The sequence below is a fragment of the Lissotriton helveticus genome, chromosome 5_1 (assembly GCF_964261635.1).
Source record: "Lissotriton helveticus chromosome 5_1, aLisHel1.1, whole genome shotgun sequence".
NCBI classification, from domain to species: domain Eukaryota; kingdom Metazoa; phylum Chordata; class Amphibia; order Caudata; family Salamandridae; genus Lissotriton; species Lissotriton helveticus.
This window is the reverse complement of record NC_136065.1, coordinates 440,911,430-440,936,383: the sequence shown is the minus strand read 5'-3', so window position 1 is coordinate 440,936,383 and position 24,954 is coordinate 440,911,430. Positions and strand designations below refer to the sequence as shown.

The window sequence follows — 24,954 nt, the reverse complement described above, 5'->3', positions numbered from 1 at the left end:
TATCAAAAAGGGTCTGTCTGTTCTACAACAGCAGGGCATTAGTGACTGATGTTACCCAAAATTTCGCTTCTGTTTTTTTTTTTAAAACAAAATGTTCTCCAATAATTATCCACTTTGACAATATCTTCTGATGACATGACAATCATATCTTGCGTTTCATTACATGATCAGGGTGTCGTCTTACATTTGATTGTCAAGAGGGGTACTAATTGTACATTGATACTTGTATAGCGCACTACTCACCTCGCCCAAGGGTCTCAAGGCGCTTGTACGAATACCGCCGTGGAACCCCTCCTGGCTTTCCCTGTGAGGTGTCCACTCCTGGGCACCCCAAGGTGGAGGCCAGGCATCCTTAGCTTTGTGGGGGCCGTTGTGGAGATTAAGCAAGCAATTGCCCAGAGTTGCAGAGCAGGACTCCATGATTGGAATAGGCACCGAGGCGAGAATTATCAGGTCCGTGGAATTTTTGAGCCCAAGACCCGCTGAGGCAGGGAATTGAACCCTGGTCCCGGGCTAGACCTCTGCATCAAGGTCTGCCGCTCTAACCATTGAGCCACACTTCTCTAATTTGCACCCAGATTCAGACAAAATTTGTTGTTGAATACAATGTTTAATTTTGCTTGCTTCTGCATTTGTATTTCGAAGATGGAAGCACCTATCTATGCATGTGGTTATGGAAGGGAGATAGAAGTGACATTTGAATATTATTCTGTGGCTGGTGACAACTGTAAGTTAAAAGCATGCAAACACAGTCCGCCCTACACAGGGGGAGAAAAAATGAGAAGTGTGTTGCTACTTTTTTTTTACATGATCAGTAAAGTAACCAGTAGTGTAGCTTAATAAGTTAATGTAGTTGTCGCAGGGATTTCAAATCACTTTATATATATATATGTGTGATGTGTGTGCATGTATATATATATATATATATATATATATATATATACACATGTGACAAAGGCAGAAATAGCGCCTTTCTACTCCTGATTAGGTGTAACTTTATATTGCAAAGCTGCTTTATGTTTTCCTAACAACTTTAGTGCCATTGAAAAAAAAGTAATTTCGTTTGGATTCAGCATGGCAAGTTTCATGCGGAACTGCCTAGAGGGGGGGATGAGATGGGCAAATAAAGAGGTGGCACAAAACAAAATGTGGCCTTTCTAATTTTGACTCCCATAGGAAAATTGGCTCTCCAGAAGAAATATGAAAAGTTGCTGAACAGAATTACACAAATCTTGCCATGAAGTGGTATTTATCCAAGGAAGCGCCTTTACTTGGTTTGGTGTAGATCTGTTAAATATTATTAAAGAAATTAGCATTTAAAATGCATCTCTGAAATGCCTCAGATTCACGTGAGCTGTCAGTCAAGTTAGAGATATCTAGAACTGTTAGGCAGTAAATGGTCCACAAACCTGGATTTTTAAACCATTTGTAGACCCAGCTTTTAAACAATATCCGAATCTCATCAGACAAGGTTGTTCTTTTTCCCATCACCCATTCGTAGCAGCAAACCCAAAGCTGAGTTCATGGACCCAAAGTTCTCTGATTGGCTGGACTCAGCTTGAAGAAAAATGTTGTGGCTGCCATTACAGGATGCAGGCACTCGGTCCCTGTGTCTTGAAAAATAAAAATGAAGTGGCCATAAAGGGAAAACTCATTGAGCCCCTGGCTTTGGAAAGTAAGGTGGGATACAGGAGACACACCATGGTCGAAAAATAATTTTAAAAGTGTTTTTTGTTGTTGTGGGGTTTGCGGGCCCTTAGGCTGGGTTCCTGGCCCCTGAAGTCCACAAACCCAGGTCATGGAATGACAAACTTATGTCAAGGGGTCTTTGACTCTTGTTAGACCTTCTGTAGGGCTACTGAGCCTAGTCCAGAAACCCTGCGGGAGATCCAGTCAAGGCCCACAGTTCTACAAAAGTAAGCAAACCCAACGTCAAGGTTCAGAAACTTTAAAAAATGAAATCCCGGAACCTGGTCATACGCAACACACCGCATCCAACCCTCTCAGCACACAACCTTTAGCCATCCGCAATGGAGGTTGAATGCTTGCAGCGGGTTGGGTGCAATGCCAAGCTCTGTGGCCAACTCCCACTGCATATGGCCTTTGCTCATGCACCGTTGGGGTGGCCACATGTGCAGGATCAGGGGTAAAGCCTAGCACACAAGTGTGCACAGTGGGTCACGTTATACTTTCACATACGTTTGATATAATATATGGATATTTGGCCAAGCATCCCAGTTATTCACTGATAAAAAATCAAGGTTTAATTTAAGTAATGGATAGGTTTCGTGGTAACACATTTAAGTATGCTTAAAAAATTCAGAAATGTACTTAAAATGCCACAGTTTAAGTACAGTTATGGGTTTGAATTAAAACTGAAATACCACTGAAATTTGCAATTTAAGATTAGCTACTAAACCCAAAATTAGCACAACTGCCATGAAAACCATAACTCACACAACACAAGCAATGCATTTGAGCTCACAATGTTTATATCAATTAGCTGCAACACCTAAAGTACAACATAATTCAATAACAACACTTACTTAAACCAGTAAACAATAGTACATTCACATTTGTCACTTTTATAGTGTTGCGGGTAATATGAAATGTAATCTCATGTGTAAGATTATTTATGAGAGACAGGGCTGGCTTTAGCGCTGGTAACGCCTGGTGCGGCAGTGTTTGTTGGCACATACCAATGACCACCTCCCCATTGATTACCTCACTACCACCTTTAAACAGGGCCCCTAAGGTCTCCATAATCACTCTTTCTCAGATGCATTTAATTAGTTTTATAGTTTCTCATATACCAGGGGTGGTCCTCCATTAAGGCGGAGGAGCGTCACCCCACTGCTTTCTCGCAGTGCGAGATGCAGAAATGAAAAATTGTATTTTAATTACCATTTTATGTTTCTGCTTTTCGCACTGCGAGAAAGCAGAAGGGTGTGCCTGATTGGGGGAGGGCGGGTCGGGGAGGAGCGAGCAGAAGGGTATGCCTGGTTGGGGGCGGGCGGGTCGGGGAGGAGTGGCTTGCCCAGAGCTGTGGGCCCTGACTGTTTGGTCGGCCTCAGAACCAGTCATGCGCACTCTACATTTTCTCTATGTAGGCTGCATGCAGCCTACATAGAGAAAATGGCCTCCCCATAGGCGCCCGGCTGGGCGCTGTCCCCACCATTCACAACCCTGTAATTGCAGCGTTGTGATTGGCTTAGGGAAAGGAGGCTGCCTGTGGCTGCTTCCAGTTGGGAAAACGTGAGACCCGGCCAGGAGCTTAGACGGCACGGGACCCGGTAAGGTAAGTTAACATTTTTTTAAATTAACCCCCCCCCCCCTTCCCGCGCGCCAAACCGGCACGACCCCCCCCCCCCCCACCCGCGATTCATGCCGTCCGCGACTGACTTATACCAGTTTAGGGTGTCAGCAATTTACATCACACACACTACCCAGACACAATCAATCATACGTGTTTAAATTAGTGTATAGGAAATGGTATATAAGACAGTGGACTACACTCTGTAGACAGAGGACTGTTAGGTGTAGGAGTCGCATCATCCATACTGGTAGGCAGTATAGTTTAACAGTGCTTGGTCTGAAGAAGCTTAATATCAGAATTTAAAGCTTAACACCATGTTTGTGGGTTCTCTTTAATAACCATAATTGATTTCTATCCAAATGAACCCTTTTCCAACATTAAGACAATGAAAGACCGGGGAAACATTCATAGTGCTCTAATCTATACCTTGCAGTTTGCATGCAGCTCTTTGATGACAGCTAATAGCTCACTGTTCTATTTTAGGATTTTATCTTATTAACTGTAAAGTAGCAAAAGGATATCGCTGACAAAAGTAGTAACCCACTGACCTATTTACATTATATGCACTTGGAATCTGCACGGTACACTTCTTTGCTGCAGGCATTTTAACCCTGTGCGGTACTTTGCCTTCAGCCAAAACTTCCACTAGACGAACCTGATCTCTCTCAAGAAAGTGCATTAATCACCGGAGTTATCTTGACATTATTTTTTGTTGCCTGAAAATTGCCACAGGGCAGGTACGCAGCAGCAGGTGCTTTTAAAAACATAATATTATTGCAAACAGGACGCCTCCACCCAAAGTCAGTTCCCAATGCGGTCGTACCGCCCTAGAGCCGGCCCTGTTGACAGGTGTAGTTGAATCTGCCACACCAAAGGTGAAGTCACAAGCCATGCTTTTGGTGTGCTGAGTTTGGTTTACATGACTGTTGGAATCTCCCGCAGCCGTCATTGCCCCTCTCCTTGAATCATGGCCCAACATCACTTCATTTTGTAGGTTAAGGGGCTATGATTAGAAAGGATTGCTTAGTTCTGAGACGGCGTTTTAGCCCCTCCGCCGTGGCCGGAATTCTGCTCCTGTGCGGCCGTTTTGAAGAGTGGGCGGGATCATGACGGGGGCCGTCATCAGCACACGCCCACCGTGATGCATGACGGCCGGGGGCCGTCATCAGCATGGAAGGGGTTGATAATTATGCAAGTCACACATTGCTGTATGCTCAGGGCTTATCCTAATAACTGCGTCCCTTGCTAGGATTGGTGTGCCCCTAAGGATGTAAAATCATTATGTTCTAGGCTTTCCATAAACCTTTGGTTACTTTTCAGTGGGTTCCATTAGATGGTGATAAATACTTTCAGGTTCAATGGGTCAGTCTCACCTTACAACATCTCTTCTGGTGGTTTAGCATAGAATACGCAAAAGAAGCTGATCTGCAATAAGGAGAATATTTTTATTTTACTTTCTCTTTACTTAATTGTATGAGCAATTCCTCTTTTGGCCTACACCAGGTAATGGGCAGTTACTTTCTTTTTAATTGCGTTCTTCAGTATGTAGGTGTAGATGCCCAGCAGACAAAATGTAGGAGTCCTCTGGGCCTGAAAAAAGTGGCTACAGTAGGGCAAGTTAGTGGAGAAATGTCGCTTCGGGCATTCTGTAATTCTGGCAGCTGTTGTTTCTCTTCGAACACTTATAGGAAGAGTCACAGGAGACATGTATATGTCATGTAATATGTAGAGTTGAATCTGAATATGCCATTTTTAGCCAATTTCACTTAATGCATGATACTTTGCTTATTAGCAGTTTTTGTATAGTTCTACCAGGCCTAAAAAGATAACATTTCTATGCAAATGATTCAGGTGCTTGCTAGTTAATACAGTAGATTGTTTATACGGAGAATTAAGCATCAGTACACAGCAAAATAACATTCTACCTATATATACAGTGTGAGGGGATAAAAAAACACATTATTACCAAAAAGTGAAAAAATATACATTACCTGCAAACCTCTTTTTTTCCAATGTTTTATATGAAGAAATTGCCTGGTAATTACTGGAATAAATTACCAGACTTTTTTTTAATAATACCAGAGAAGTATTAAGTTAGTGTTGTTTTGCTCATACAATTTAGACTAGCCAGTAGAAGTGTGTCAGAGCTTCATGCTGACCCTGAGATGACCAGTGGAGAACATAATTTGGAGTCCACACATAAACCAATTTATGAGTGATGCCAGCCAATTTCAAAATACTTCTTTACTCTATAGGAAGTCAGCGGAGGGTTCTCAAGCTAGGCACGATATGAGTAAATTTTCTTGCACAAGTGTCCAGCCTAGCCTCAGCATGTTTAGTGGCATAGAGGTAAGCCAGGTGGTTCTTGACTGTACTTATGAAAAGAGAGCTGGTGTGGTCTAATCTGACTAGTGCAGTAACAGAGGAGGTTAAACGGTTGCTGAACAAGAGAGGGGCAGCAGTCATCATCCTCTTCGACCTGATTGCAGCGTTCGACACGGTCCACCATGAGACCTTTGTACTTAGGTTGAGGGAAATATGAATAAGGAATGGTGCTCTTAAGTGGCTCTCTTCATTCTTAAAGGAAAGGTTCTTTCAGATTTATGAACCCCCTTGCTATTCAGAGGTTATTCCCTTAAAGTATGGTGTCCCGCAGGGATCTGCACTTAGCCTCACACTCTTCAAAAAGTATGTGTGGCCGTTGGACTCCATCGTTAAGGAATTTAGAGTGTAAATTGTCTTTTATGCTGATGACACGCAACTGGTTGTCTCCCTTGCCCAGAGATGGAATCTCAGCTTCAGCTGGTCCCCTTCCTCCAGAAAAGTGGTGCGCTGGATGGTGAATTGGTCACTGAAACTAAACGGAGACAAAACCGACATGATGTTAGTGGGGAATAAATCAACCCCAGGAACAGATTTAAGTTGAACTCCACCTTTCCCCTTGTCTGGGCATGTGGCTGGATAGCTCCCTATCTATGGACATACAAGCAAAAAAATTGACTACATCTTTCTTTGCTATTCTGAGAACTTTACGCAAAATCCTAGATATACTACCGGCACACTCTCGGAGAATTGTAGTCCAGGCACTCATTCTCTCCCTTCTGGACTATGGGAGTTCCTTCTATCTGGGCTCACCGAACTCTGTTGTCGAGGAACTTCAAGTGGTTCAAACTGCCGATACAAGGACCATTTTTAAGCTACCCAACCAATTCTCAGCTAAAAGCGCTTGAACTTCCTTGCACTGGCTTCCAGTGGAGGAAAGAATAACATTTAAGGCACTATGCCTGGCTCATAGGGCAACCAAACACATGGGATCCCCCATGATCAGGGCTTTTTTGGCACCCAAAACTTTAAGATCCTCCAACGCAGGTCTTTTGAGGATCCAGCATATTCAAACGGCCAGATGGGGTGGAAGATCTTTCTCCTTTTTGCCCCTTAAATTATGAAACACAAGGCCAGTTGGTCTGAGAACTGAGCCCAATGCGACTAAATTCAGAAAGCTACTAAATACTTGGCTTTACCCCAACCAACCCAGTCTGGTATAACTTGAGAGATTCCAGGGTGCACACTAGGACTCTCACCGTGCTGGGAAGTCTTCTGGTTTCTACAGGCTTTATAAATCCGCATAAGATACATGATTAAACAATTTACTTGAAATTGCCCCCTGAGTGAGTGTGTTTATTCTCCAGAGGAGTCTCAACCAATCTACTGTTACTTTGTCCTTGTGGGTCATGTTTTTATATGGGTATTGAGATTCAAATTAATGCAAGGAAAAAGCATGGCAGTTATGGGCATTTCATAATTGGTTGCAGTCTAGTCAGAAGTTTTAGATAATCTTCTACTGGAAAGGAGTATTTGTTGGAAGAAGAAATCGTGAGAAACACATTTTTAAGCCAGTCCGAATCGAGATGAGGCTTCACAAGTTTATTGAATGTTTTTAAATATTTTTCTGAGGAATGCAGTGCCATTTAGATAGGTCATATCCCTGTATTCAACAGCAAAATTGCAATACACTTTGGAGAGTGTGAGCAGAGTGGTCAAATGTCCCAAGTACACATTAAAATAGTGTGAGAGAGGTTGAAACCTTGTCTGGAACATTCTTTCTACAATGATTTTCATAAGAGTGGCGTGGTTTACTATTGCATTGCAAGTCCCGGAACAATTTTTTATGTTCTATCTAACTGTCCAAATCTCTTTTACCCCTAACCCCTAACCCCTGAGTGTCTTTTGGGACAATTCCCTTCTGGTGTACTGCAGACTAAGTTTTCAACCATTGCTGGGTTTGCCTGACCAAGTAAAAACAAGTTTGCGAACAATTAAAGGTTGCTTGATAGAGGTCTAAAGTTGACCTTGATAGAGCTTCTGTCTGAATAGAAAAAAGTACTTCTTGGCATCCAGAGTGCAAGATGCATTGAACAAACTAAAAGAGCTTTTCAACGTCAGTGACCCAAAGCCTTCCGAAATTCAACTACATGAATGATGCATAATGTTATGGACATGAATTTATTATGTTATGATCTATTTAGTGTACTTGATGTGTACGATTGTCTGAAACAAGCATTTGAGTCTGAAATCTGAATGACCCTCCTACCTTTGAAAGAAAGTAGATTCATTCACAAGAACCTCCTCCAAGGAACGGTAAAAAAAAATGCAGTGAGAGATATTGAAATCCCTCACTATGCCTGTGACAGACCGCATCAAAACTCTCTCACTATAAGCGCTGGGGCAAAAACATCTCAAACAGTCAACACCAAGCTCCCTCCTCAATAAGCTCACTAGACCCATCAGTTATGTTCAACTACTAATCCTCTGTAGGTACTCGCTTGGAAGTCCAAAAGTCAAGGAAACTGAGTATCCCCAATCCATTCATTTCTAAATCCCTGCATATTATGGATCCCTGTTAAGTTGGACACGGACCTAGGCAAGGCTACAGAGAAGCCCTCATTCACCTCTGAGTCGACATACTCTCCCACACAGATGGAATTCCCTCTCTGTGCTCATTTTGCTAGGCCCATCAGCTCTCTTTGACTTTGAAAGAGGCAAGCTAGCAATTATTTCTTTCTCTGTGTCCTGCAAAGTTCATTGAACATCCTATTTTCCATTCTATTATAACTACATTTTCTCCTTCTGAACCTGCATGGTCACCTTGATTTTACCAATATGTGCTGCTGATCATCTGTGGAGTTATTACAAAAAACAAAGGTCCAAAGTTTGAGGGGATAATGTACTTGTATTATATAGACCACAATAGGCTACTATAAGTTTTCCTTGTCCAGCCGGACGGGGAATTTTATTATAGTTGATTCAAGTGTTTTTGGTTTTAAAAAAAATACATTTGTGCAACAAAAAGGTTTGCTGTAAGGCACAATCCTGCGCCGTACTGGAAAATAGAAAAAATATAGGGAGGATCAAAAATTATCAGTGTTTCCCAGAGCAGGACATACATTCAATAATAACAGTGATCAACAGTACGTCTACTAGGAAAGGTCGACGTTTCGATCCCGGGCTCTAATTAAAAGGGATCATCATCAGGACTTTAACCTAATAATTGCCGGGACATTGCTCCCATATAGCGGATCGACTCAACCTCATCGACCGCCAAAACTTGAATTCCCTATTCCTGAAGCGGCCCTCACCTCTGCACCTCCCATTGGCGGATCGAGCTCACTGAAATCGACCGCTTAATTAACGGAAGCCCTTCATTCTGCATCACCAGAAGAATGGTATACACGGGCGCCTAAAAGACCAGTACCGCGCAATTGTGCCCTAAGCATCCTCTCCAACCGGGAGCCAACACAGCCCCCGCTACACACTGCGATCCTGTATTCTTGGTGGCCACAACGAGCTAACACCAAGGCGCATTTACAGATTTTACCAGGCAATTATTATGTTAAAGTCCTGATGATGATCCCTTTTAATTAGAGCCCGGGATCGAAACGTCGACCTTTCCTAGTAGACGTACTGTTGATCACTGTTATTATTGAATGTATGTCCTGCTCTGGGAAACACTGAAAATTTTTGATCCTTACAGTGCCCAGACTGCTCACTTCTTTGTTGCCTGAAGCACTTGTCTTTACCTTTTCTCTTTTCTCCCTATATTTTTTCTATTTTCCAGTACGGCGCAGGATTGTGCCTTACAGCAAACCTTTTTGTTGCACAAATGTATTTTTAAAAAAACCAAAAACACTTGAATCAACTATAATAAAATTCCCCGTCCGGCTGGACAAGGAAAACATATAGTAGCCTATTGTGGTCTATATAATACAAGTACATTATCCCCTCAAACTTTGGACCTTTGTTTTTTGTAATAACTAATACCCATGGTCCACAGTTAACAATTGGGTCCCCCTTGTTTTCTACAAAAGATGATCTGTGGAGAGACAGACACATTCTTCTCTATCTCTTAAGAGCCCTAGACGCCTTAGAAATCCTAATTGGGGCGGTTCAAGTTTCAAATATATTGTCATAGTGGTACAACCCTGCACCGCCCAGCTTCTCGCTTCAGCATGTGCACCAGGAGTTAAAGGGCGCGCAGACAGAAAAAGAGAAAAAAGCTTTCAATAGCACAGTGCCGCCCATTGACTGGCGGTCTAATGCCACCTGGCTGCTGCGTCAAAGGCTATTTCCGGCCCCTGCTGCTCCAGGGAAGCTTCTATGAAGAGGACAATCCTCCTCCCGTTTTAGCATCACTTAGTGTTGCTAAAGTGTATGTACAAAGCGAGACTTCTGCAGGAATCAATGCTCACAGCGGAAAAGGAAACCAGTCGACCAGACCTCCAACCAAGTTTCTTTGACAGCGAAGGTATCTTTTATCAACTCTCGGTAAATAAAAACATAAATATTAATAATTATATATATTATGTGTGCACACACTTGGATCAGGTGTATTTGTATCTCTTGGTGCTTTGAAAGGCATCCTCTAATTTTGGTGATCAATGCAGATCACTTCTAACTTGTACAGCATAGAGAAGCGGGAACCGTAAAGGCAGGGCTGTACGTGGGCCGGGTCTTACCGGTGCGGAGCACTGGCAGTTTTTTAAAGGGGGCCTCGAAACGGGTCTCTATCGGGCTCTGTTTTGTGCACTGGCCCGGACTGCAGTGACGTATTTTAAAGAACAATGGTCCCTATTTTGGAAGGAAAAATAGAGAAACACAATAATCATACGCTTAAATGTATCGTATGTCTTTTGTCCACCCGGACAAGAATTTATTTTCATATAGGTTCAATTAATTGTGATTCAAAACATTAAATAACAAGTGGGCACAGCCGTGACCCACAGAACACAAGACAAACCAACGAAAAACAGAATGGCCAAAGGCAGGGTATAAAATGTGTCTGTATGTTTGTAATCACTTATGACAGACTTAGATAACCAATTACACACCATTGATCATTACAATATTATAAAATCATATTGCATATGGTGTTTTTAGTGTCGACGACGTTTCGATGATATTCACAACAGTATAAAGCATCATCTTCAGGACAAAAGATAAATCATTGTTGTCTTAAACTTAATCACATGTATAGCCTATATCGCATTAGTTTGAAGGAGCAGGTAGATGTACCGGTAATGGAACGCACATTAGGATCCATAAATAGTGACGGCAGTCATTAGATCATTATTAGGCCGTCGGCCTTCCTCGAAAAGTTTAATTTCTGATATCGATATGAGTAAGTGCCGGATCGCACTGGGGGCTTTTGGTTAAATGAATATGTCCACTGGGTGCCAAGTTGCACCTCTTGAATAACAGAGGATGGTCAGGGCCTGGAAGCTCCTGCTCGCGCTGAATAGCAGTGACAGCAGGCACATGGATGTGCGCATGCACACACTGCTCACTAGTGGAGAGGTTACGGCATGACGTCATGCCAGGTGAGCGTTGTAGGGGAAGGGAAATCCTTTAAAGAGAGTTATTTTCTCTCTGGATTTCCCTTCTCTTTTTGAAACTCAGAAGCAGCATCATTGTCCTGGTGTCACCAGGACTTTAAGTGGAAGCTTTTTCAATATTATACTCAGGCCATAGTTGCTGCTTATTTGTCTTATGCAACTAACAACCATTGACAAAGCCAGTAGTCCTGACTTCTTGTAGGTATGATGTTACTTTTTGTATCATATGTCTGGATTCAATGACAAACAGCGAAATACTAGTCGGGTGGCACACTATGCTTAAGCGCAGATTTTTAGCTTGCGTGTTAAGCCACGCCCTTAATTATATTGGCCACGCCCCTTTGAGAGACCCCCAGCTTTTTCATCCCATTTAAAGAACTGCATAAAGGGCTTTTCTAGAAGGATGTCCGTAAGCAAGGGCAGGTTCACCACTGTGCATTGAGAAGCGTGGTGTGATTTCTGTCTAATTGTTGCATAAGAAATGCGATGTTCTTAGTTTATCCCTCTTACAACTGCCCCTTAAGATTTCACGTGCAAAAAAACTACTTTAAATAACAGAAAAGGCACTCTTTAAAAATGCGCAGTTTGGGTTTTCTGTGAACCGCATTAGTTTTATAGAAATTTCTATCTAAATCTTCTGTTTTTAAAGTCAACTCTGCATCTCATGATCCCTTTTTTTTCTGCCCTGCACTGGCTCAGAGAGGGTCCGTACATTTCTTTTTGGTGCTTTTTGCGCATACGAAAAATCCTTAGTACATGTTTGCTGACAATAGATCTCAGAAACACAAAAAGGCATTTACTGCCTTGTGTGTCTGCTGTCTTCAGCTCAAAGACTTTTCATGTTAAGGTGTGCACTGAAGACATGAAAAAGAAATGCCCAGACCCCTTTTTCATCGACGCAGCACAGGAAAAGGGACTATGATATGACACAAGGTCCGTTGTGTTAGATCCTACTGAAGAGAGATGCGTAGCTGCACAATTTTGCATTAGCACGTCACTGAACATTTGCACACCCAGAGCCATCAGAAGACATTTACCTAGGGGCTAAGGGTTATGAGTGATGGATCACTTTTTTGGGGTTTTCAGTCCACAGTTTCCTCCCCTATTACATGTCAAATGCCCCTTTAAAACCATGCAACCATCAGGGGTACTTAGAGAAAGGGCAAGATTTAGGTAGATAGTGCTGTTAAAGAAACATCATCATCTCCCCTATGCTAAATTTAGCCTATAAGTTCATTATAGCCACATAAATAGTATACCCGACATCTAATCCCACCTTCACCCATTTTCAAAAATGTTCTTGTAATAAGTGCTGTGTTAGAAATCTGGGCAGAGCGGTTAAACGGTATTCATTTTCCAGGGTAAGGAAGTCCTTTGGCCTTGCCATCTAGTAATGCTTGGACCAGTCTCCACCACCTCGCAACACTGTAGTGCAGTGTATATGCCTCATCTTATTTGTGTGATTGGTTGTCGCTGTCGCGCCACTGCTAGCTGCTGGTTTGACATCCATCAGATGAACTTCCATTTGAAGTGGCAAACACGCCTGAGATAACCACATATTATAAATCTCAAAGTCCTCTGGGGCTAATGCTACATTAGTTTTATGTACCATAATTCGAGTATTAGAAATTTAGGTGAACCACAAGATAGCTTTGGGTTTATAATAATAGCTATGGAAAATTATTTAAGCCTGTCCTTCATGAAGCGAGTTTTCGCAAAACATGTGTAGGCAGTGCTTGTAGAGTGAGGGTTATTGATTAGTCTGGGACAGCTTTTTATGGGTAATTAAGAGGTTATGAAGAAAATTCAGTTCGACAGTTTTTATATTCACAAGCATTAATGTTATATATCTAGTCATAAATAATGCCCAATTCATATGTATACACAAAGTTTGTAACACTGCACCTGGGAAACATGGGGTTATTTGTAGTAACAAACAAGTAACAAATAGTGGGTGCGAATTGCACACTGACGTTTTGCAACCTCTCTATAGATATTCTGTACTATTAGGTTGCATCGCAAAATTCCCATTCACAGGGATTCACAAAACAATCTACTAATTAATTTTAGTTGGTCAAGCCGCTACTTGTGATTTGTTATGGCCACAGTGATGGTTACCTATAAGAGACAGGAGACCACACTGTGTGTTTGCATTCCCAAACGGGAAGCATTTTTGTGAAGCATTGCGGAGAGCAGACAGCAGTCCACTGATGCCTGCTGAACCAGTTCCAAAATGGGAATCTGAGCAGTGGGGTCAGCCTCCCCTTTGGGAATAAGTTCATCCCTTCTGTGAAAGGTTAGTAATTTTTCCATGGCTTGCTACCGTAATTGCAGTCACAAAATATTGCCACATCTCATAGCGAATCATGATTCAGAAAGGCTTTTCTGAAAGGGAAAAGGTGTTTAGCACATTGTATAAAGCCACTTTGCAATTGTATACCCTGCAATTTTGCAAATTGATCAGCCTGTGGCCACAAAAGGGCTTTCTACCTCTGGCTATAGGGGATTAATCCATATGTCCCAACATGACACTTTAAGTGATCTTTGACAATCGTTTATGAGATTGTTCCTCCGTTTCTATTTTTTCCCCAAAATTTTGAGTGTTCAGAATTTGTGTGATTGCTGGTAGCAAGTGTATGTTAAATGTGGACTGGAACCCAAGACCTGTTGAATATTTCCCCAAGGAAGACAGTGCCCATTATCAAGATCTATTTCCTAAGATGTGGTGTACAGGGGACGTAACATGCTTTGAAACAAGTAGTCTTGTGCTGCTATTTCGGTTTTCCTACCTTACCGACGTTAGGCAAATTGTGTCCTCCATGAGCCGGTTGGCCATTTATCTGCCATTATTATGAGAACTTCAAAAGAGTTTCAGTAAATAAACATCAAGAATATAATGCCAGGAAAGCCTGACACACTGTTTCCATTTATACATGTTCATGATTTTTCCATACTAACATAGTTAAATTGTCATAGTTAACATATACCGTCAGATTTTCTACTTTCCTGATTAAGTTAACATTATTCTACTTTTCTCTCTGTGCTCTTATATTGTGAATAGAGCACAAGTGGGTAGAAATCCCAAACTTCCAATACATCCCAGTACGTTGAAAAATTGATTGGAAAGATTCCTGAGGTCACAAAGTTGTATTTTCCTTTTTAACATACAGTAAGATTAGTCAACCTCACACTGCTTGACAGCTTTTGTACCCATGGGCTGATTGGCCATCAACCGCATCTGGCATGTGGGGGACTACCTAAGCTGAATGTGGCTAGTGAAGGAACACAGGCTGCAAACACACCTTAGATGTAGTAGACTACTCATTATGATTGCATGCATAGCTAATCAGCGTGTTCTCAATCACGGACACAATCGAGAAATAGGTACAAGCAAACGCCCTGCTGCTGCACACACCAAGGAACATTGCTACAACCCCTACCATATACAGCTGTTTGCCACCACCAATTTTTAAACCAAGATTGATATAATCACCTCCACGAAGATGTGACAAACTAGATATTCAAAAGCAAGGTAATGTCATCAAACATGTATAGATATAAGTACGTTTTAATACGTATTAACTCAAAGGATTCTCAAGGTTGTGATTAGTCAGATATTTGTTGAAACTGTGATTTATTTGCACGGTGATGCTGTTAGCGCGGTATTTATGTACACAAATGCTTTACCATCTACCTTAGTGCATTATTATGGAAGTAACCAACTGTTTGTATAAAGGTGTGATAAACAAAACGTTAGGTGAAAAACAAATGGTAGTACACATAAAAGATGTATAAATAGCTTAACTAAATACAATGTATCAGAAACATATTAATTTGCAATACCTTATGAATAAAAAGATGTTAATTTCCAAATTAAGGCCAGACTAGTAATATCACATACACATAACCTGAATTTTTTTTCAACAAATGTTTGATCATCTGCCCCGTGTCTTTGCAAAGATATGATCAGCCAGATGCTCACAATGTGTAGCCAAATGTTTACTTGGAAACTAAAGTGTCAGGGTAACTTGCACAAAGATGTGATGAGCGAAGTGCATTTGTTTAATGATAGCTATCAAATATTCCCTTGTAGCTGCGATCAGGTAGATGTGCTTTTGCTTGTAAAATGGCTTGTACATACATAGCATTCCCCAGATGTTTGTCAAACTGTTGGAAGGATATTCCCTCTACCAAAGCGCTTCCCTCCTGTCACAATGCCCTTACCTCTTTTATCTTGTTTATGAAATTGGCATGTTTTTTCTGAATCAGTATCTGAGAATTGGTCCTCTGCTATGGTTGCGCCCTAGCCTTGTTAGCTTAGGTGGTTGTTAGGTCAGGTCATGTCAGGTCAGATATGGTTAAGTTAGGGCAGGGCAGGTCAGGTCTGCTTAAGTAACATTTACATTGAGCACACAAAAACAATTGGAGTTATTGTCACCTTTGGTCCTGTATCCTTTCTTTTATTGACAATATTGTTCATTGTGATGAAATCTGCTTGAGTGTAGTTCATGGGAGATTGGCTTTATGTTTCCTTGAGTACTGTTTATGTTAGAGGATGTATGCGCCATAGAGCTAGTTCTGAGCTCATAGTTCTGATGTACAGATCTCAGTCTCTATAGCTATCCAGACAACATCTGCAGGCTTAGTCTTACAACACAACAATCTACCTTTTCGTCTGGCTCATGGTACCACTTGGGGGAATGCACAAATTGCTCTTATTAAAGTTGAAACACAACAATCCTCTGAAAGGTGCAGCATATAGGGTAAGGAGCTGTTCTCCATCTTGCTCCACTCTAGTATTATACCAGACTCCTGGAAGAGCGCTAATGTTGTCCCTTTCTTAAAATGGCTAATGCTGACCCAGAAGTACTAGCAAGCTTCAGACCAGTCTCTTTACTGTCAGTGGCAGCTAAACTTCTGGAAAGGTAGTGAATCGTCAACTCGCTACTTTTGTAGAGACAATAGTATGTTACACCCATCCCAATCTGGCTTCAGAGCCTGTCACAGTATAGAGATGACGCTCTTAGAGGGTTCTGAATCCATTCAAACTATCCTTGATTCCGGTTTCAGTGTGGCTCTGGTGCTGTCAGCAGCATTTGACATGGTGGACCACAGCATTTTCCTATAAAGGCTGGAACATCTAGGGATGACTGGGCCAGCCTTAACCTGGCTGGGATCCTTTCTGGAGAACCAAGTGCAGGTAGTCTGAATGAACCCTTGCTCTTCCAGAGCCAAACCATAGAAATGGGGTTTCCCCAGGGCTCTTTTTTGAGCCCTACTCCTTATAATGTATGACTTCACTGGTACATCTGGTCGAATCCTTCGGCATTAAGGTCGTATCATATGTGGATGATACGCAGCTCCTGCTCTCTTACAAAGGGGACTCTGTAACCGCTAAAGAATCTTTCGCCCTCTGCATGAAGGCGCTATTGGAGTGGCTCCAGTCAAACACATTACATTGCAACTCAGACAAAACGGAGATCGTATTGTTTTGGTTGAACCCTTCTCCAGGGTGAACTGGAGCCTGGCCCAGGAAGGTCTCCCTCCACCCGATCCTCACAGCATTGCTAGAAATCTGGGCTTGATGTTTGGTTCCTAGCTTTCCTTCAACGCCCAGGTTTCTGCAGGACATCCTCGGTAAATTCCTGTACTTTCTTACCTATGAATCTCAGATTACGGGGTCAGGGCACTGTTCTTATCTAGGGTGAATTACATCACCAGGGTTTTCCTGACTACCTAGTCCAGCATCTTCAAGTGATACAGAACATAGCTGTATGCTGAATGTATAGGTTATCTAAGCACACCTCAGTATCTCACTCCCGTGAGAAGATTCACTGGCTTCCATTGTGCTAGCGCATAATAAGTTAAAACCCTAACACTGTCTCACTGAGTCCTTTTTAACAGGGGTTCCTCATACTTAAATGAGAGGATCAAGGAGTACAATAATGCTGGCTTGTTAACAATCCACGGTTTTAAAAAACAACGTAGAGGGAGATCCTCCTTCACGGTCGGGGCAGCAAGCATGTGGAACCAGATGTATGGCCGCCGGATATCAATAACCAAAGAAACATCCTTCAAAAAAGCCCTGAAAGCGGATCTATTTAAACTTTAGGGATTCTTGGTCACCTTTGAGAATCTGCCCCTCCTCACCTGTACTTTTATGCTGAGGGACAGGACACTCACCGAGTAGCTGTGCGCTATATAAAGCCACTAAACTCAAAATTCAAGAGGAGATTGTGGGAGAGTAAGAGTCTGCCAGACTCGCTAGTCATTAAAAAACACCCAATGTGGATGGGGGACTGGGGAACTGGAGGTACCAGTCTGGGGCAAGCGGAGAGCCAATGAGGCAAGGAAGAGCTTGCCATGGCAAGAAGAAGATTGAAACAGTGCATATTTGTTTAATTGACCTTTGGACTGCTTAATCAGTGGACCTTTGTTAAAAGGTTTTAATCGTTTGTGAATTACGGGTCACTCCTAATTTACCCATTTGAGTTCTCGTCTAGAGTTTAGTCAGTCTTCTTGCAGTTCTTCACCTGATTTCTTCTAATGGGACTGCACAATAGATATCTTTAAAGACCTGTGAAGAGGCTAGAAGGTGGCGTGCCAGACCTGTACAAACCAGAGAAATAAATATTTATCTCCTCCGGCTGCTCTTTACCTGTTTTGTCATCCTAGTCCTATCATCGGTGGTTTGTGGCTTTATTCCCGTCTTTGATTTCTGCTCTGCAGTTTTAAGGAAGAAACAGAGGTGACATTTTGAAAAGTAGGCGTAGAAAAGATAAATGATTTGGTAATATACTTGCATCAAGGAAGTGTGGGTTTGAAATAATGCACAGAAGGTGGGGCTCAAAGTCACACAACAGAGAATTGAATTCTCTGCTCCAATGACAGTTTGTTGCCTTGTATGTTAGTGAGTACCAGAACAAGAGCCAAGGTGGATAGTCATCGAATCGCTGGGTTGAGGTGAGTATGTGCAGCCATGTGTAAGTTAAGGGGTGGTAACGAGGACCAGAACAGGAGGTGAAGTGAAGAGGGTGGAGTGTCTTCTCCAATGCAGCAATGAGGGCAGAACCGGGAGTGAGGGATTTGTGGGAGAGTAAGAGCCTGCCAGACTCTCTAGAGTGCCCTGCTGTGCATTGCACTGTGTAATTGAGTGTGCAGAAATTGAAAGGTCTGCTTCAGTCGTGTGCATCTTGGAAAGTGTGATGGAGTGTTCTAGAATGGTATGTGGTGGAGCTTTGGGTTAGCTCTGATTGTGCTCCTGAAGGAAGGTATGAGGGAGTTTGGCCACTTGTCAGATTCATCTGTGTGCGCCTCCTGTATTCTTTGGAGGTGGCACATAACCTGTGGAGACATTGTATTGTTGATATCTCTTTTTGTTTGTGTTGTTCCTCTATTTGTATTGGTATTCTGTTCTGGGCTGCTCTGCGGTTTTTCTGCTCACGTGATTTGTACTATCTTTATGAAGGGAGGCGTGCTATAGCATGTTTAATGCCACTTGTCTTGTCTTACTGCACGATAATGTAGCAATCCTGTGAAAATCAATTGACAAGACACACCTAGAAATGTACAGTAGGTCCTGTAAGGGACTATTGTATCTTTTCTACCTAGAAAAAGGATTAGTTAGCAATGTTGTGTGGAGTCTTTACCCTCATACCAAGTTTACTACTTTGGAGAAGCCATTGCTCCTCTCCTGATACTGCTCATTTGTGGGGAATCTGCACCCCTTACAAATACAAACCCAAGTAGGCATCTTTATGGAATCCAAGACTTAGTCCACCACTAAACGTTCCCTCCCCTTCCCCTGCTCCCTTCCCTTCTTCCTCTTTTTGCTGATCTTCACTATGTAAGACTTCGGTCATGGCAGGGCATAGATGGCACTTCTATGTTTTCTGGCTGTTCAGTTATGTCAACATGATGCAAGGAGGTATTGAGGGGGAATGCCTACAGGGTACTTGGTCCTCCATCGCCATTCAGCACTTATCCAGGCAATGATGGGTGCATCAGTCAATCTGCCCTCTCCACCCTTACATGCCACTGAGAAAATATAGGTATACCCTGGTGAAAGCCCATGGAGCACGCCCGTTCCTCTTACAAGCACAGTGCAACCATACAATCTAGGGGTACAATGCCAAGACAGGTAGGGTACTTTACTCTCTCCCTCTAACTTCCACCTGGCCAAATAGCACCTCGCCAAATCCTCTAGAAGTGTTGTGGGTGAGAATCTATGTCCCTAGAAGAAGCTATGAAATAGGCCCCTCTTATGTCTTCTTTGCTCTTTAGAAGAAGCAAATTCTTCTAAATTGGGCCAGAAAACCATAGTGCTCTTTCTCCGCCAACCTCTCTAGTTCACTGCTTCTGCTATGGAAGAGACCTCTCATCTCCAGTACCACTACACTTGTGTGATGAGGTAATGGGTGGTTAGAGGGTACAGGCACTTGCCTCTATGCCCCTGTATTGGCTTGTGTTGATCCCTTGTGTGGGATTGTGAAAGTGCAGAGCACTATACAAGTGCTTGCCTTCCCATCTTTAAAGGTGCCTTGGGTGGTGGTATAACAGAAAACCAAATGGTTGCACATCCCATATATTTACCCTGTCTGGTTGTGTGATGAATGGTATGGAAGGGCAATGTACCCTCGGGCTACTTACTTTTTATTACCTTCTTGAAGCACGTTGACTTCACTAATCTAACAGAAACTGTAGTGCAATGTATGTTCCCCACATCAGTTCATTCATACACTACTCACATTACCATTTTGGGGTGTAACAGTGGACCGGTGTTTGGACAATCACAGGGTAACATTTTCTTGGATGGAGCAATATGATGGATTCAGGTGGAAGACCAAAGACTTCCTGCAACATGGTACGAACGTAGTGATTAGGATGCTCACAACACATCTGCATAACTTGCAGAAGGATATCTACCGCACAACTTGCAGAAGGATATCTGCCCTGTAGACCCAGGAAGAGGGGGCTTTTACTGGCTGGGGTTGGGCATCCACTGGACCATGACCACTACCCCTGTCCAAGACATCATTTGATTGAAACTATAGGATTATCCTACTCAAAGGTTTCTAAATTGATCCTCAGTTGCAATGAGTGATTCAAGTTTTAAGTTTAGGAAGTGCCAGATGTATTAATGTTTTTAATTGGTGGATCACTTAGAGCTAAATATATTGCTGAAATATGAATTCTTATGTCTCATTGATCAGCATTGCAAGTATAAGGGATGTTTAAAAAGTCAATTGTACTCTTGATGTTTGTAGGAAGACTACGGTATTGTGCTGCTCTGAAATTTCATACAAAAACAAGGTGGTGGATGGAATACTTGAATTAATCTCAGCCACTGGCAATCGTTCTGGCCTCATCCCAATCCATTGTTTTCCCCCACCATTCCACCTCAGTTCAGACCCAGCCATATGCAAGTCAGTCTTGACCCTGCTCCTTATGGGAACAGTCCAGTCCGAACTGTCAAGCCTGGTCCTCCTTAAACAATCAATGTAGGACAGGTTTCGTCCTATTTAGGGATCTTCAGCCAGGTATAATTTGATTTCAATGTCACAGAGAGCCCGGGATCAATGTTTTGACATACCTGGCTCAATTAGGGCATCAAATAAAAAAACAACACAGTAATGGATGGAATGTTTGAATTAATCTCACCCACTTGCAATCACTCTGGGCTTCATCCCAATCCCTTGTTTTTGCCCACCATGACACCTCAGTTCGGACCCAGCCATATGCAAATCCGTCTTGTCCGCACTCCTCATGGGAATAGTCCAGCCAGAACTGCCCGGCCAGGCCCTCCCTTAACCGAAACACAAGCAACCTAGGACCTGTTTCACCCGAATTATGGTCCCAGACTCTCTGCACCACTGGAACCAAGCTATACTTGGCTGAAGATCCCATAACAAGGGCAAACCCGGTCCTGGGTTGCTTGTGTTCCGGTCCAGGGAGGACCTTGCCTGGCATTTCCGGCTGGACTGTTCCCACAAGGAGCAGGGTCAAGACTGATTTGTATATGGCGGGGTCCAAAATGAGGTGGCATGGTGTGCGAAAAATGATGGAGTGCAATGCGACCTGAGCGATTGCCAATTGCTGAGACTTATTCAAGCATTCCATTCATCTCCTTGTTGTTTTTTGGCTCTGGAATTTCAGGCAGGTCCATCAAATCCCATACAATCCTTGGGTCATTACTCTGATCTGAGCAAAAATGGTGCCAAGAGAATGTGTTCAGTCCTGTGTATCAGTGTACTCTTTACATGATCTGGCCCTGGTGATCAAAATATAGGCTTATGGGGCATTTCTCAGATTGTTCATAGCATTTGAATGTGAACGTGTGCACCTCATTTCTAAGTTTCTGAAGTCAGACTGTTTCAAAACTTGTTCTTCATGTACCTCATTTAAAACGTGCCCATCCTGTTATTCTAGTGTGTGTCTAATTTGCATAGCTCTGCAAATGCACATTCATTGTAACATGCTGCATGGTGCAGCCACTGCCATTCTGGGCAGAGATACACTCACTCCTCTGAGGCAGTAATTAGCTTAGAAGAACAAAAGCATTTTATTTGTTGCACAGAAGACCGATTCACCATTGTGCCTTAAGTTTGGGTTTCCTGGTGGCCATTTCTTCAAGATCCCCAAACACAATTCTTTCAAAATAAGTAGGTTTCCTGCGCAACTATTTAGCTCATTCACTAGAATAAATGAACCTCTTTCTCTCTTGTTCAAGAATTAAATTCCCTTTCAGCAGAGCCATTGGGGGTATCTGGAAGGCTTCCATTAGGTGAAGGAAAAATTTTCGCTGCAGCATTCGTCTACATTATCCTTCTCACTCCAAATAACTGACTAATATCCACCACTCAAATTATTTGTATATTTTACCATTCTAATTCACCACTAATCCTTTATGGGTTTCCGGAGTAGCGTGCTTCAACACCCCATCAGGGGTAACCAGCGCTGTATAAATGCAAACTTTTTTTCCACTTCTATCCTTCTGCTAGCCTTCTGAATCCAAATAACTGACTAACCTATCCACCACTTAAAATGTACTTGCATGTGTCACTAAACTAATTCAACATTAATCCTTTGTGTCCCGTAGTAGCGTGCTACTCGCCGAAAAAGCGATTTGACGCCTCATCAGGGGTAGCAGGCGCTATACAAATGCAATTACAAAACAAAACATTGTGTCATGTCTGTTTGTGATCAAGATGCCAAAGGCTGCACGGTCTGATTGAAGTTTTTTTGTTGGAAGGCACCCTTGATGTAGTTTCTCATAGAAGAAACGAACTGTACACTGCTTGGAAACATCTCTAGGAACTACCCTGCACAAGAGCACATTATAAGAGGCACAACATATGCCTTGTCTACATCTACAATCCAAACCACTCAACCCAATCCCTTCCAATCCACCACACTCCAATCCTCCAAAACCACTCCACCCCAATCTGCTCTACACCAATTTGTCTCACTCCAAACCAAAACAATCTGCCCCACTCCAATCTTCTGCACTCCAATCTGCCTCACTCCAATCCAAATCAGTCTGCCCTACTCATTCCAATAAGATCTGCCCACTCCGATTTACCTCACCCTACTCCAATTCCCCTCATTCTACTCCTATTCCCCTCACTCTACTCCAATCCACCCCACTCCAATCCAGTCCACCCCACTCTGATACAATTCACCCCACTCCGATACAATCCACCACGCTCAGATCCAATCCACCTCACACCAATCTAATCCACCCCTCTTTCTCTTCAATCCATCCCACTCCAATACAATCCAAAGCAATCTGCCCCACAACAATCTGTCCCACTTCAATCCAGAACAATCCACCCCACCTCACCCCAATCCAATTCACCTCACCCCAATCCACCCGAGTCCAATCCACCAAGCTCACCCCAATCCAATCCACCCACCCCACCTAAATCCAATATCCACCCCAGTCCAGCCAAATCCAATCTACCCCACTCCAATCCACCCCAATCCAAACCACCTCTCTAATCTATCCCAATCCAAACCACCAAAATTCAGTCCATCCCACTCAATCCAATCCACCTCACTTCAATCCAATCCACCCCACTGCAATCCAGTCATGTCAACTCAATCTACCACACCCCCCTCCATTACACCTCACTAGCTTCCATTCCACCCCACTCCATTCCACCCCACCCCATCCCATTCCATTCCACCCCATCCCATTCCACCCCACTCCAATCCACCTCACCCGACTCCACTCCAATCCACCCCGCTCCACTCCAATTCAATCCATCCCATTTCAATCCGACTCACTCCAGTCTAATCCATCATACCCAGGCCATCCCATTCCAATCCACCCTGACCTACTACAGTCCCGCCCGCTCTACAGATCTCTTTACCAGTTCAGTGCACTCGACTCCACTCCAATCCACCCCACCCTACTACAGTCCCCCCTCTACATTTATCTTTACCAGTTCAGTCCACCCCGTCTAAATCATCCAGCCCACCACACTCCTATCCACCACACTCCAATCCACCCCATTCTAGTCCAATCCACCCCACTTCAATCCACCTCACTCCAACCCACCCCACCCCACTCCAACCCACCCCACTCCAACCCACCCCACTCCAATCCAGCCCACTCCAGTCCACCCCCTCCACTTCAACTCTAATTCATCCCACTCCAAACCACCATACTCTAATCCAATCCACCCCACCCTAAACTAATCTAATCCACCCCATACCACCCCAAACCAATACACCTCACCCCAAACCAATCCACTCCATCCAGTCCACCCACTCCAATCCTCCTCACTCCCCTTGATCCAACCCACTCTACCCCAATCCAGTCCACTCTCCTACCTCAATCCACTGCAACCCACTCCGCCCTATTCCACCCTGCTCCACTCCATGGCTCTCAACTCCACAGCACTCCACTCTACGCCACTCCACTCTACTCTGACACTGCACTCTATGACACTCTCTGCCACTGAAATCTACTCCCCTCTACTCAACTCTACAACAATCTGTCCCCCTCCCCCCCTCCACTCTATGAAACTCTACTCCAACAAATCCAGTCTATGGCACTCTACTCCCTCCACTTCACTCTGTTCTAGGACACTCTACCCCACTAACTTGTTGCCGTGCTGAACAGCAGCCACACTGGTGTACAACATGGCAGAAACGATATTGCCAAAGCCAATAGCTCATGTATTGGCTAGACCTGTTGGCTTTGTCAATGCTTGTTTTGTTACTGCACTTCAGCATTGACAAATATAGTCAAAGCCAAAAGGTCAGCTAATACAGGTCAAATAGAGACCTGTTGACTTTGCCAATGCTTGGTAGGATTGCATCTTCTTAAACAGTTAGTAATTACATTAGCATTTTTTTTTAAGTCCACGAAACCTTTTGTTTCAAATCCGAGCAAGCATTAAGACACCAGGGAACGGTTCAGTGACTAATAAACTGTGATAAGTTTGTTCTCTGGCATAATTCTTTCTAATAATAACTCGTGTTGTTTATAGCCCTTAACACAGGTGTCTGCCGTTTTATAGCGCTATGAAAACCATGTTTTATAGCCCAGTGTAATTGTACTCTATTTTATTGACGTCGAAAGGACGGAAAGTTGGGCAGGCCTATGCTGAGATTCGAAGCACTTTGCCCTGAAAATCTTAGCAGTTGTCAGGGGTGAGCGTTGCACCGGCGGAGCCATTTTGCAGCATCCTTTTATGTTAAATCCAGCTCGTTCACTAGACTTCTGACTAACTCAAATCG

The 24,954-nt window shown here is 43.1% G+C and overlaps 1 protein-coding gene across 32 annotated transcripts in view; it reads left to right on the top strand.

The window, feature by feature from the left end:
- The window catches only part of ANK3 (ankyrin 3), a 1,924,186-nt gene that overhangs the window by 1,596,987 nt on the left and 302,245 nt on the right, over positions 1-24,954 (top strand). The gene's annotated exons all lie outside the window — the stretch shown is intronic.